The sequence below is a fragment of the Zonotrichia albicollis genome, chromosome 2 (genome assembly GCF_047830755.1).
Source record: "Zonotrichia albicollis isolate bZonAlb1 chromosome 2, bZonAlb1.hap1, whole genome shotgun sequence".
Taxonomy (NCBI): Eukaryota; Metazoa; Chordata; class Aves; order Passeriformes; family Passerellidae; genus Zonotrichia; species Zonotrichia albicollis.
In genome coordinates, this window is record NC_133820.1 from 17,350,052 (window position 1) to 17,364,253 (window position 14,202).

General features: G+C 45.9%; 1 protein-coding gene across 4 annotated transcripts in view; it reads left to right on the forward strand.

Moving 5' to 3' along the window:
• The first annotated feature begins 614 nt into the window (after nt 1–614).
• Nucleotides 615–14,202, forward strand: part of AGPAT3 (1-acylglycerol-3-phosphate O-acyltransferase 3) — a 93,298-nt gene continuing 79,710 nt past the window's right edge. Inside the window, exon 1 of one of the 4 annotated variants that reach the window (XM_005489003.4) lies at nt 615–766. The gene's annotated coding sequence lies outside the window, so the exon portion shown is untranslated. Of the gene's footprint in view, nt 767–1,259; nt 1,406–14,202 lie in introns of those variants that run through there. The other 3 variants (XM_074534491.1, XM_005489002.4, XM_074534490.1) reach the window with 3 other exon arrangements.

Genomic DNA, 14,202 nt, shown 5'->3' on the forward strand with positions numbered 1-14,202 from the left:
TTTTCTTACTTTCTTTTTTTTTAAGGAAAGGTTTTGGCTTCCAAGCTTTGACACTTGCCATGCTGCATCCAAGAAAGCAGAGGAAGACCTCCCTATCTCAACTCATTATTGCCCATAAAATCCTCTCCATGCTGAAATTCTCTGGCCAGGACAGATCCTACACGTAATCCCGTCACACCCTGAGAACGAGCATGAGTCCAAACAAAACCATCATCTTTTAACACTTACTCTGCAAAACGGAACGAACCTGTACAGCCTTTGATGTGTTCCGACCTGCTCCTTTATGTTTATGTGTAAGAACAAAAAGACACCGTCAGTCTATTGGTGTCACATTTGCGCCAATCAAACAGCCCAGGTGAGATCCCGCTCCTTCCATGGGGCGCTTCCACCACGCAGGGCACGGATTTACACCGCGTGGAGCATCCGCAACCGAGCCCGCATCCCTCCATCCATCCGCCCCGGGACTGTGCCATTTATTGACACCGCTCCGTGCCCGTTCCCTGCCTCACCGAGACTTTCCATCACGATCCCCCATTGCTCCATCCCCGCCTTTCCCCCCACCAATCCCCCGCGCTCCGGAGCTTCGCGCACCGCAGCCGGGTTCCGCCCGCTCCCTCCCATCCCCGCGGGGCGGCTGCGGCGGGGCCGGGCCCTCGGGCACCTCCCTCCCTCCTCCGTGCCCGCATCCCTCCCTCCGTGCGTGCCGCGGGATGCGCTGCCGGCCGGCCGGGCGGGCGCACACGGCGGGACCAGAGCCATGTCTCCGGTGAGCGGCACGGGCGGGCGGTGGGGCTCGGGGGAGCCGCTGCTCTCCCGTCCCCGGGGCTGGGTGCTCTCGCCAGAGCTGGGTGCTCTGCCCCGGCTGGGTGATCTCCCCGGGGCTGGGTGCTCTCCCCCCGGCGCAGCGGAGCGCGGGGCGATGGGCGATGGGCGCGGTGCGGGCTCGGGGGGCGGCTCCTCCGCATCGCATCGCGTCCCGCCGCGTTGCGGGCAGCGCGGAGCCCCGGCCGGGCGCTGCGGGGCGGAGCCGCGCCGGGCGGGAGGAGCGGCGGCCGCGGCGGCTGCTGCTGCCCCCGCTATCTGACCCGACCTTCCCCCTCTCCTCCTCCTCCTCCGCCCCCCGGCTCTCCTGCCCCCAGCGGCCCGGGAGGAACTGAACCATCGCCGCACAGGAAGTAGCGGCTGCGGGGAGCGGCGGCGGCAGCAGCGACAGCCGGGGCTGCCGCACTCAATGAGCGACGCTCCCGCAGCCGCCCGCCCCGCTCGCCCCTTCCCCGCCTCCCGAGGGCAGCGGCGCCCAGCCAGCCCGCCGCCGCCGGGGGTTGGAGGCTGAAGCGGGCAGAGGCAGCTCCGGCTCTTCCCGAAGAGGAGGAGGAGGAGGAGGCGGCGGCGGCGGGGACTGCAGGTTGGTGCCGCTCCGCCGGCGAGGCGCGGGTAGCGGGATGCGGGGGGAGCGAGGCGGGCGCGGAGCCTGGGGAAGCATCCCCGCCCGGCGCTGCCGCACGCCGGGGCTCGGCCGGGAGCCCCTTCGGAAAGGCCCCGGCGCGCCGCCCCCGCTGCGGCGGCTCGGGAGGAGCCGAGCGGGCCCGGCCCGGCTCGGTCCGGCGGTGCCGGTGCCGCCGGCGAGGGCTGCGCTTTGTGCGCCGGCGGGCGGCACCCGGGGCGGTGCGGGGAAGGGCACAATGGTCCCGGCTGGAAGGCATCCTGCCCATCCCGGGGGAGATGGACGCCGTCCCGGGAGGCGCAGGCTGGCCGGGAGCAGGGCGGCTGGGATCCCCGCCGAGTGCGATGGATGGATGGATGGATGGATGGATGGATGGATGGATGGATGGATGGATGGATGGATGGATGGAGCAAAAAGTGGGGGAGCGGTTGAAAACAAAAAGAAAGAAAGAAGGAAAGCCCGTTTCGGAAGAGCCGGGCTGTGCCTGGGTGCACGGCTTGCCGGTGCAAAATGGAGAAGAGCAAACCCTATTGATCTGAGAGAGGCAACCAAATGGGATGCTGTTGTGCCTGGATTCTGTTCAGAGGATGCTGATGGATAAATTAAGGTGTTAGCCTAACGTGTAGGCATCTAACTAAATAAGCACGCTGCTTATCCCTTTAGAGCTTTTTTACACTGTATACTTAGAGCTTTTATACACTGTGTACTAAGAGTTTCAACATTGTATTGTGTTGAGATGGTTACCTGTTTAACGCCACACTTGTATGTTCTTCCCCTCCAATATTTTTTCCTCTTTTAGTCTTCATATTTCCTCATTGATTGGGCAGAGAGTCTCTGTGGTATGAGAAAGGAAAGTGTCAGAGTTTCCAAGAATCTTGCTGCTTATTCAAAGCAGCATAATATAATCTCATTAGCTCATCGTGTTATCTTACTCGTTTATTTCAAGGCCAAAATAAACTTGATGGCCTTTCCCCCCCTGTCCTGCTCAGAGGGAAATAGGCTGGAGTCCAGGATGGCATGTTTGCTGTCAGGGAATTGCTGATGTGCCAAGCGTGTTTGGGAGCAGAGTGGTGAAGCTCTCCTCTTGACTTGGCACTGCTTCTCTTGTGATGACGCTCTTCACTTGAGACTCTGCTGGAACCACAGGTCATTTAGGTGAAGTTCAGCATAATCTCAGATGTATGTGGGGTTTTTTTCCAAGTTTGATTCTACAAGCAGTAGAACTTGTATGGTTTCCATTAATTTTCTTGCAAGACTGCAGCGGTGTAGGAGATGGAGAAGTTAAATGGAGTTGTAGTTGAGCACTGGGCTGTTACAGGACTCCTTGTGCTGCAAGCGGTTCTGACCCTTGGATTTTAAACGTAAATGTTCTACTATTTCCTGCAACTTTCACAGGAGCCTTGGCTTTTGGTTCCCTTCTGTGTACCCCAGTCTTCTTTCCCTTTCACATCTATTGTTACTGAGCCTTCATGACTAAGATTATGCTCACTACTTTCAGTATGGTTTTCAGCCTTTTCTAAGAGCAGCTTTATGTACTCTTAAGTCTCATTATCTCTTCCTTGCCTGATTCCCACCTTCACCTCTCCACCCTTATACACACAGTTAATTGGAGAAAGCAGGACAGAGAACAGTTGGTCTCCAAATATAGCTGGAATTCAACAAGCACAGGAAAAACACCTGACCAGATTGTCCCCACTGAGCATGATAAAAATGGCAGGACCACTTATCAAAACTTTGTAGTGCGGTGTAACAATGTATTGCAGATAGCTCTGCTGAGAGTGCTCAAGTTGTGCCTGACAAGGGCTGAAATCAGAATGGGCTTTGGTTGAGGTAATGTTAGACAGAAAAGAAAGAATGATATTTCCTCTTCCCCTTGTGGTTTCTTTTATCTCTGAAGAGGTGCATTAACAAACCGGACAAAATTCCACTTACAATTACAGGGAGCTCTGCTAGCACAAAGTGTATGTTCTTTTCCCAGCCAGAGCTAGAGCTTTCTGCTTTGTGTTAATCTTCTTACAAACTGAAATTATTGCATAGTCTTGTGCTGGCTTCATTTTTTTTTTTCCTTTCTCTGTTAGCAGAAAGATGCATTGTTTTCAAATCCTAAATGGTGTTTTGTTTACTCACAAAACTGTTGCAGAATAATTGGATTTGATGCTTACATTTTGTGGGGAACCAGTGTGAATAAAGTATTGCTATTAACTGTAATGAGTTCACCCGTTCTAAATTTATGATAGCCATAAATTTTGGGATGCTGCTTCTACACTGCAAATTAAAAAAAAAAAGGTTGTGTTCAGTCTTGCTGCTTTGGCTTATGAGAACATAATTCTTAGTAAGAATGGCCAGGGTGCTGATGAAGAAACTTAATTATCATCTGCAGTGGTTAAAAATGTCCTTTTCTTTCACTGGGTGTTTTAGTGTTCATGGTTGGTTAGTGCATGTGTAGCTTGGTTATAATTGATTCCTGAACAAAGACCAGGTGTCTTGGCAATTGGTACCCAGAGTGCTGGGAGGTAAAGAACAAAATAAATGACAAAACCCAAAGAGAACCTAGGACTTGATTGTTTCTCAGACTTGTTTACCTTCTGGTGCAGACATCAGTAATAAATACTCTCTGTCTACACTTGCATTTCACATTAGGGCCAGGGAGCTTTTGTTTGTGGGTAGCTCTTAACAATTAATTGATAATTGATTTTTTTATTACCAAAATGAAAAGGAAGGGAATAGAGAGATATTTCAAGGTGTTATCCAAATTTCTTCTCTACCCGTGATATTAACCAAGATAAAATAAGAAAAAGGAGCACTAATCCCCAGGCCTGTGCTGCATGCTTGATGAAGATACTCTTAAATGTGTTGCATGAAAATCAGTTTGCCATCTGATGCAGGATCCTGATAGGACTCCAGGCGTGAGTCAGCACCTAAGTTAGGGACTGATTATCACTAGGACAGGCACCTGTGGGAAAAATCAAAATAATCTAGGAAGTGTTTAATTTGCTGGTGTACCAACCTTGGTTTATTAATTGCAGAGGTCCAAATTTCATATGGTTAAAAAGGAAGTTAACCCTTGCTTATGTATTTTTTTTAATGCCTCCAAAGTCAGTTTATATTTATGATTTATCTGTAACATTTCCTTGTGCCTGTGAGTCTGGACACATATAGGAGTATGCAAGACATGACAGGGATGAGAAGATGAGCACTTAGACGTGTGACACACAAGTCATAGCAAAGATGAAAGAAATATTTATTTTTTGTAAAGACCAATCTACAAGTGCTGCCTTTGGACCCAGTCCTTAGCAGCAGCTCTGCCTTCTGCTGTGCATTATATTTGCAGCTGGCTGACCAGCATAACTGTGCTGGATGGGACATTTGTCTTGGGAAGCAGGAGAGTTGGGTTTTGTTCTTGTCCAAGTGAGTATTCAGTGTTACAAGAACAAACTGAGAGCCTATGGGCTCTTCTTGGTAGGTGAACTCAAGTAAAATCCAAATAGTTTTAGGAGTTCAGTGCATTGACCAAGGAAGTGCTGAGTGGCAATTATGAAGAAGCTTTCTTGGCCTTTTCCCTGGAGAATATTGAAATAATTCACAGCTCAGGGTACCTGAGGATACTGATGGGCAGAGGAGACAATCAGAGTGACCTTTCTGTTTTGTGCTTGTTATGTGAGGGGTCAGTGTTGTCGTGCACGTTGAACTTTCCAGAGTTGTTGATCTTTATGAGACAATCCTGCAGAAAGCAGGAATTGGTAGTACATCTCCTCGCTTGTGGTAAAACGGTTGCTCCTGTTGCTTTTTTTGGTCTCATTTTTTATTATTTTTTTTCTTTCCCCCCAATCTTTGTGGCTATTCTACTTTAGGGACAGCAAGCATGTAATTTTGGGCTTGTTCCTCCCCTGGGAATTGGGGAACTTGGGACCTAGGCTGTGTGAGGCTTTCTACTGCAATGCTGCATTTTCTGTGCGCCCATGGGTGTCAGTTCCTCTGTAGAGAGCCAGCGTGAAATAAAGAGAACAAGCTTTCTGTTCCCTCTTGGATGGGGAATGAAGGCTGGTGTGCTGACTAACCTTTATACTGTCATTTCTCTTGCAGTAGTATCAATAATGTGGTGTTTGCTTTCCAAACAAAAAGATGTGGTTTGTGTCCCAAAGAGTTGAAAAATCATTTGAAGCTTGGTGTAGTGGAAATCTGTGGTTTTCCCTGCCAAAACGGGCTGTGCCCTGGGTTGCAACCTTGTTGCTTAATTGTGGGATAACTGCTGGAGTTTCAGACTGCTCTGGGAAAAAAAAAAAAAGGTTATCCCTGAAGTAGATGTTGATTTCCCTGTATTTTATGAGAAAGAAAAGGCATATAGATTGCTTATACATTTGGACTGAAATAATGAAAGTTTTCCATACCAATGAGGTGGATCCAAGTGTGTGGCAGAATGTTTAGAATCCAACAGCTCCTGTGTATTCCGGGGAAAAAACAAAAACCTATTTAAACTGCTACAATGTTCTGTATCAATGCTAAGAGCTACTTAATGGTCAGGGGTAAGCATTGGACTCTGTGTGTAGCAGCTCCTCTCCATGCAGACTTTCTCATTTGCTGTAAATGAAATGAGATTTCAGTGACATTTTTAGTTCCTTTTCTTCTCCTCTTGTTGTTCTTGTGTGTTAGCATTGCTTAGGTAATTATAGTGTGCTCACTAGAAGCCCTGACAGCCTAAACTGAGTTCTTTGTAAAAAACACGGTGTTTCCCTTAATTAACAGAGACTAGAAACAGCACCTGAATCTATTAATTAAATAGTCAAAGTTGATCTCTATTTAGGATATATTAACAAGCAAAACAAAATACATTTCCGACTAAAATGTTGCCCAGAGTAAATGAGCTACTGTGAGGTGCTTATTTTTTTGGTGAAGAAAAATAATCTGTTGGTGCTGCAACTGTCACACATGCAGAGTCATGCAAAATTCATGTGAGATAGTTCCCAGTTCTATGCTACTGAGAACAATAGCCACTATTTCTTCTTCAAAGCTCTTCAGAGATGTTAAATAATCCTTGTGACAACCCTATGAAGTGAGTATTGTAGTAATTCTGTATGGATGGCAAAACAATTAATGGGCATTGTCTCCAGCTGTACTGAGAAAGTGGAATTTGCAGCGTGCCCGGGGCTTGCCCTGCTGCTGGAACTCCTGGTTGTGGGAGCAAAGGGTGGGTGAGCCCATCCTGCTGCCTCTTCTTCTGCCTGATCTGTGCTGACGGAAACACTCTACAGATGCTGTGCTCATCAGCATGAAGGTGTGTAGGTCAGGGTGGAGCATCCATGTCCTGATAAAGGATGGATTGAGCTCGTTCTGAATTATTCTGACCGCGTCACTGGCATCAGTTCTTGGAGGAGAGAGGTGTGTGCAGCTGTTGGCTGTGCTGTGATCTGGAATGTCCGTCTGGATGTGAGAGTTGGGTTGCTCAGACTGGCTCCAGAGCACAAGTTCCCTCATTGGTGGGATGAGATTCTGGCCAGAACTTCCCACTGTGGCATTGCCAGCCTGGACTTGCTTAGTGTGACTTGAGGGTGGTCTCCTGATTTCCTTTGATCTGAAAAAGGTGCAGATCCCACTGTTCCCTCTGCTGCATGAACACCAGCTGTGTCTGCCAGCTGGAGGAGGTCTGGATAACCAGTGTGAAAAATTAGTATTTTATCAATGGCTTTTTGCAAATATTGAAATGAATTTTTTATGTGTTATGTTAGAAAGTTATGCTGTATTAATTTTCTTAAGTAGTGTGTTAAATATAGTTTTTTTTTTATAGTTTACATAGTTTATTATAGTTAAAATAGTTTTAACCTTTTGTTATAAGGTTAAAGTAGAAACTATGCTATGTAGGATACTTTTTTTAATGAAAGGGCTGTGTCCTGTGACAGCAGTCACAGGACATCTAAATCTTTCAGAGAAAGATAATTTTTTGCCCCATTATCAGAAGAAACAAACTTCTTCCCACCTCGCTCAGCCATGAAGACACCATCAGGATCAAGAGGAAGAAGCTGACACTGACCAGACAGAATCCTGTGTTTGAATGGAATTTATGCATCATGTTTGAAGTGTATGAAAACAGGCTATTGTTTTTAAGGGTTAATCCTCTGTTAACATGTGTCCTTTTTTGGACTTATTTTGCTCAGAAAGGGGTACCTGGACTGCCCATAACTCTTTGTTTCTGTTGTCTCATATTGTCCTAATCCAAATTGTCCAAATTATTATTACTCAATTAGATTGCTATTTTTATAACCATTTTATAATCATTAAACTTTTAAAATTTTAAAAACATGTGAGTGGCGTTTTTCACACCAGGACATCAGTGCCTGTTGGGTCAGCCCAGTGTCACAGCTTTCCTGGGCAGCCCAGCTGTGGCTGCTGACATCCTTGTGTCTCCTCTTCTTCTCCACCAGCTCTGCCTGCTGCCCTTCCAGGAGTTATAAATGCCACAGCAGATGGCTTGGGGAGGCAGTGTCTGTAATTACTGCTGCAAGATTCCCCAAGCTTGACTCTGCACAAAGAACGCTTTTTTTCCCCCCTGGAGATTCAAAGTTGTCGGTGCTTCAAATGCAGATTTGGTCTTTTCAGGGGAACACGATGGAGGAAATGTGTGATTTACAGTGCTGGTTCAAAAGCAGCCTGTCTTTCCCCTTGACATAATTCATATCATGCCTTGGTGTTAGCAGTTTTTAGTCTTCTCTTGCTAGGTCAGCTCTCATGGTCCTGGTAGTGATATGGGCTGCACTGCTTATGGACCCAAGTTTTGCTAACAGCTGATTTACTGCTAAATAACACAACCATAATCACTTTATTTGGTAGGTAGGTAGCCCTCCAGCAGGTTTCAGTGTGGATGTTATTCTCCCTTCTGAGCAGGGATGGGCAGGTCCAGGTTTGACACCTTTGTAATGCCTAGTGCAAGGGCTCATCTCCCAGCTGTGATGGATTGACCCAAGGTTATGCAGCACAGTGTCTTCTTTTCTGTGGGCTCCTTGCTCCAAATACCTTTCTGAAGTCTTGATCTCCTTTCCAGCGTGTCTGAGCTGAATTTTCTCCTCTTGCATCCCTCTGATGCTGATGGCCCTTGGGTTATTAACTATGTAGCTAGTCAGGTTTGAATTATAAGAGGCCTGAAGCAAAAGGGAAAGAAAGGTTTCAATTTCCTGAGGTCAGTGAGGAGGCTGTGACCCAAATCACCCCCTGAGCAATGATATTTCCTTCTGGTGGTCACAGCAGAGGTGGTGCCTCTGCTTCCTCAGACAGCTTCATGTGATTCTCATAGTACAGAGGGTTGGAGCCCCTCTCTTTGTAGGGAGCACAGGAGTCTCCTCTCTATTTGAGTTTGTTTGTTTTTTTTAACTTGCTTTGTTTGCAAAATACATTTGCCTAAATATATAAGTAGCAATGGGACTTTGGGCCAGATTGCAGATTGTTACTGATCTCCGTTTTCAGTGAAATATCATCACTGGGATCATGGTATTGAGGGGCCTTTTGTGTTTTGAGGTTTTTATCTTGGCCACCCCGTGGCAAGGGGACAGGGTCATGCCTTTTTGCAGTCTCTGCTCACAACTTACTCTTCTGGAACTTGTAAATGGTTTTCACATTGAATTTGCCTCTGGTATTGCTCTTACTTGTGGAGAGGACAACTACTTGCAAACAGATGTATAGCATATTTAGCTAGCACTGTAGCAAGGATGTTGTTTATATAATCTTTTAGGAATTGAGATGGCTTAATCTGAAATAGTATGTACTTTAAAACTCAGTTTGGTTTTTTGTCTCAAGTTGAGTTGTTTCTGTCAGTGGAAGCTCTACATTCCAGCTGCATTTTTCCCCAGCGTCTTCTGTGTTGGTACAAGACCCATTGCTGCCAAGCACTGCTGATTCCTTTTAAGCTTTCCTGCCCAAATATTCATTAGAAAGCACTCAGTGAGCCCTCTGCCTGCTCTGCAAGGACTGAGTTTGCATTCACTGCCTAACAGCAGTGGTGCCTTAAACTGAGCTTAGAGGCAGCAGCTCTAAGGAAAGGGAAATGCCTTGGCTGCAGATCCCTGCATGCTGGGCAGCAGCAGGGTCACAGTGTGCTTGCCCTGGTGCTCTGCTCTGCCCTGGCCATCAGGGGCTCTCTGCTGCCAGGGATGTGTCCCAAGGTGGGCTGACCCTTGGCTCTTACCTGCTGCAGACATGCTTGTTTGCTAATCCCTCAGAAAAGGCATTCAGCCTCACCTTTAAAAACAGGGTAAAAATGGCATTGCTTCAGCTTGTCTGCTGCAGCTGCAGCTGTGACTTGAGGACCATAACTTATGGTAGAGGTTTTTGGAGCATGGAGTCTAAGAACGAAGACAAGTCCATTAAAAATGTATGTTTATGGTGTTAGATGTGTACTGCTGCTGGCAAGCTGTCCTGGGTGCAGCTCTGCCTATAACAAAACCCTCTTGATGGTGCTTCTGGTTTTTTTAACTTTGAAGCTTTTGCCAATAATCCAATAAGGAGAAGTTTCATTTTTGTCTGTGTACTATAGTTTTTTTCTGGTGTTTTCCAGTGCACTGCTGGAGTGGTGTGTTGGCTTTTCAGGAGTAATATCATGCTGGAGAGCAAGAGCTGACCCAAGTGGTGGTGATGAGTCCAGGGGCACTCACAGCATCACCTCAGTTACACTTCACAGTAGAAACCAGGTAGACACTGTTCATCTTTGAGATAACAGGATTGCAGTGTGCAACCCACTATAAGCCTTACTTCATTCAGGTTGTTACTTTTTCTACTGCAAAAGCAAGCGGTATAATCCTTTCTTACCTTTCTTTTGTTTTGCACTGTTTGTATTTCGCATTTTTTTAATGTCCTAAACCTTAAACATGTGACAGTGTTCACAGGGGTCTCAGGTTGAGGGAAGAGATGAGGATCTGACTCCATGTTTCAGAAGGTTGATTTATTATTTTATGATATATATTACATTAAAACTATGTTAAAAGAATAGAAGAAAGGATTTCCTCAGAAGTCTAGCTAAGAATAGAATAAGAAGGAATGATAACAAAAGTTTGTGGCTCGGACTCTCTGTCTGAGCCCGCTGACTGTGATTGGCCATTAATTAGAAACAACCACATGAGACCAATCACAGATGCACCTGTTGCATTCCACAGCAGCAGATAATCAATGTTTACATTTTGTTCCTGAGGTCTCTCAGCTTCTCAGGAGAAAAAATCCTAAGGAAAGGATTTTTCATAAAAGATGTCTGTGCCGTAAACTTTTTTTTTTTTTTTTTGATGATCTCAATGTTTGTTGGTAGATCTGTTCTGGAGGTTGAACCTTTGCTTTTCCTTCAAGGCACTGAAGGGTGCAAAGGCTGTACTTTACATCCATCTACACTAACTGTTCCAGTTCTAAACCCGTCCTGATGTCTCCCAAAGGAAGCTATGAACTGCTGGGAAGGGTTATCTGTGGGTAACTTGGCTTGCTGGGCCTGAGAGAGGAGGAGGAGGATGTGGTTTTCTATGAAGGAAGCCAGCAGAAGCTTTACTGCACTTGACATTGCATGTGAAACTAGCACCGCTTGCTCTTCACACCATTGCTGCTGTGAAGGAAGGCACATCCTTTGAGAACATGATTGGGTTCAGAATGGCAGTGAAGACTTCCCTCTCAGTGAAAGAACATCCAAAAGAATGTGGTTTCACATTGGTTTAACAGGCATTTCCTCTGTTGATTTATTTTAATGAAATTTTGCCTAGATAGCTTTTTTAATTGAATGTTTAAGCAAGCTGAAAGCAGGCATTTTACTGTCTCTCTTTAATTTGTGCTGATACATGGTTTAGCATAATTATTTTTTAATGCCCTTTTTTAAAGCGTAGTGCCCTCATCCTCCTGACCCTCTTCATTCAAGAAGAAGTGGATTTAATTTGGAGAGAAATGTCTGTGGTATTGCTGCCCTGTGGCAGGGAGGTATGTGGGAGGGGTGGGCTTGGTAAAAAAAAAAAAATTGCTGGCTTTTAATGAGATGGGTTCAGGCCAAAAAGCATTAAGAATGATCTGAGGCATACTGTGGTGTTTGTAAGCTGCCCTTCTGAACCTCATGAATTTAGTTCTAAACGTGAACCTTGCAGAATTGCACACATGCCTTGGTTTTATTGGGTGACCTAAAATAACCAACTTATAATTTTTCTCCTTTTTTTCCCCCTCCTATTCCTCTCACAGGCATGTCCTCTCTTGCTGGCCAGGATTAACTGTCCTGGATCCCTAAAGAGGAGACAGAGCCATGTTCCTCTCCTTTGAGGTTTCTGCCTGATCCAGTGTGTGAAGTGATGGAGCTCTCCAGGGCAGGAGGATTTTGTCACTGAGCAGATAAAACTGTCTCCCTCCTGCCTCTGGTTGGCTCCTTGCTCTTCCCCAGTGCAGTAGGAATGCCAACACTGGAATAAATGAAAAGGTTGGCACCATCATTTATAGTGGCATTGCCATTTAGTCTGGAATGTAGGAGTCTGCTGGTAGTCTTGAACCCTCCCTTTGAGTAAAATTAATCACCACAGCCTCAATTTTTGGTGATACCATTGCCTACATTCATTTGTGGCTCTGTATTTACTCTGGAGGTTTTTTTTAAACACTGTTCATTAATACAACAAGGTTGGCAAAACTTCTGAAGGGGAAGAAGGCTCTAGGTTGTCTTGTATTCCTACCAAATACCTGTTTTGATCATAACCAAAAATGTAGAGCTTCCACTTAGCAGTTTGAAAGTTGAATGTGGGTAAAGATGCCCAAGAACCCCAAACCCTTCTTTTCTCTCTGACTGCAAAAGAAAAAAACCAAGCACCCCATATGAGGGTGCACACACACACAGACACACACACTTACAGAATGTTTCTCCTTGGCATGAGCTGGACTGTGGCATGCAGCTGAAGGCACCTTTTCCTCTGCACCAAGCTGCAGGAAAAACTGATTGGGCAAAAAAATCACAGAGATGTCTAGAAAACATTAATAAAGGGAAGGTTTAAAGAATCAAGACGATTTTTCATAGACAACACCTGAAAGCCTGCTGCAGGAGCAGAAGGAAGTGCTGCTGTCTGTGCCTGCTGTAGAGAGGACAAGTTAGGGATTTAAGATGCAGAATGGAGAGCTGCAAAACTTTGGAGGAAGCTTTCTGTTGCCAAGTAGGAGTTGTAAAATCGATGTTGCCGGAAGGAACTCATAAAGAAAAGATCCTGGCAGAGGCTGGAGAAGAGTTGGGGTTTGGTGTTTCTGGGTACTGGAGTGGGAAATGAGATGTGGCAAGGGGCAGGGGAGATCCAAAGAATGTGAGCTCTGGCCTTCCCTGCTCATCCCTTGTGTTGCTGTGCAAAAAATAAAATAAAGCTAGGAGGGAGTTGGAGGGGAAGGAAATTAGCAGCCATGATGAAGAGAAGTGAAAGGTGATGGAGTAGCTTTGCTGGCAAAGGCTGGGGACAGCTGGGTTAGGTGACTTATGGAAATCTGCTTTAGCTGCACACTCTGAAATTTTATATTGGGAGAGATTTGTGTTCCAACCCTGCTCCACTCTGGGAGCCTCACGTGCTGTGAATTCCAGCACAGGGCAACACTGATCTGACTGCCAGATCCAATGACCCTGGGAAGGGTATTGGTATTTTTAATTTGCTGTCAGGTGCTCCTTTCAGATAGGGGCTGGTTCTTATCTTCCTCTCTGAGAAGGTGAAGCAATTCACTTGCAATCCATGGAGAATGTGGAGCAAAGCCTTGAAGGTGGTGACCTTAGAGATTAGCCTCAAAACAGATGCACCAGGAAGACCATGGTGCCTTCAGCTTGCTGGTTTTTTCAGCCTTTGGGCTCTCAGTGAGTTTCTGTGGCTCAGTGAATTCCTGATGACCAGCCAAAGGAGAGTTGTAACTACCAGGAATGCATGGAGGGCACTGAACAAAAGCTGAAAGGCTGGGGAAGTGCCTGCAGAATTTAAATGCAGGTGCTGGTTCTTGCTACAGCACAGTCATGCTTGCCTTTTTGGTATTGCAGCCATTGCACAAAGCTGGTGGGTGCTGGAGGAGTTTTGCAGAGCCACAAGCACTGAATTAAAATCTGAGTCGAGTTCCTGGCTCCGTGCACCAGCGAACGCTTCGTTAGCAACCATCTGAGATGAAGTACCAGAAAATTTATGGACTGTGATGGTCTGTCACTCTGTGTGAGCAGAAAAGAAATACCATCCAGCTTCCTGAATTGATTTCTTTGGTGTGTGGTGAGCCTAAAATTATTTGGCAGGACATATGGTCTCAGTGTGTTGGTAAAACACAGGCGAACTGGGAGGCTCTGTGCAAGGAAGTGCAAGTGGAGCATCTTGTCCTTGGAGTTCTCTTCCTAGCAATGATCTGTCACAGACATCTTTTATGAAAAATCCTTTCCTTTGGATTTTTCCTCCTGAGAAGCTGAGAGGCGTCAGGAACAAAATGTAAACAATGGTTATCTGCTGCTGTGGAATGCAACAGGTGCATCTGTGATTGGCTTATGTTGGTTGTTTCTAATTAATGGCCAGCCACAGCCCAGCTGTCTCAGACAGAGAGCCCAAGCTACAAACCTTTGTTATCATTCCTTCTTATTCTATTCTTAGCCAGCCCTCTGATGAAATCCTTTCTTCTATTCTTTTAGCATAATTTAAATGTAATATATATATAAATAATATCTATAAATATGTAAATAATAATATATAAATAATAATATATAATAAATATATAGATAATATCTATAAATAATAAATCAGCCGTCTGAAACATGGAGTCTGATCCTTGTCTCT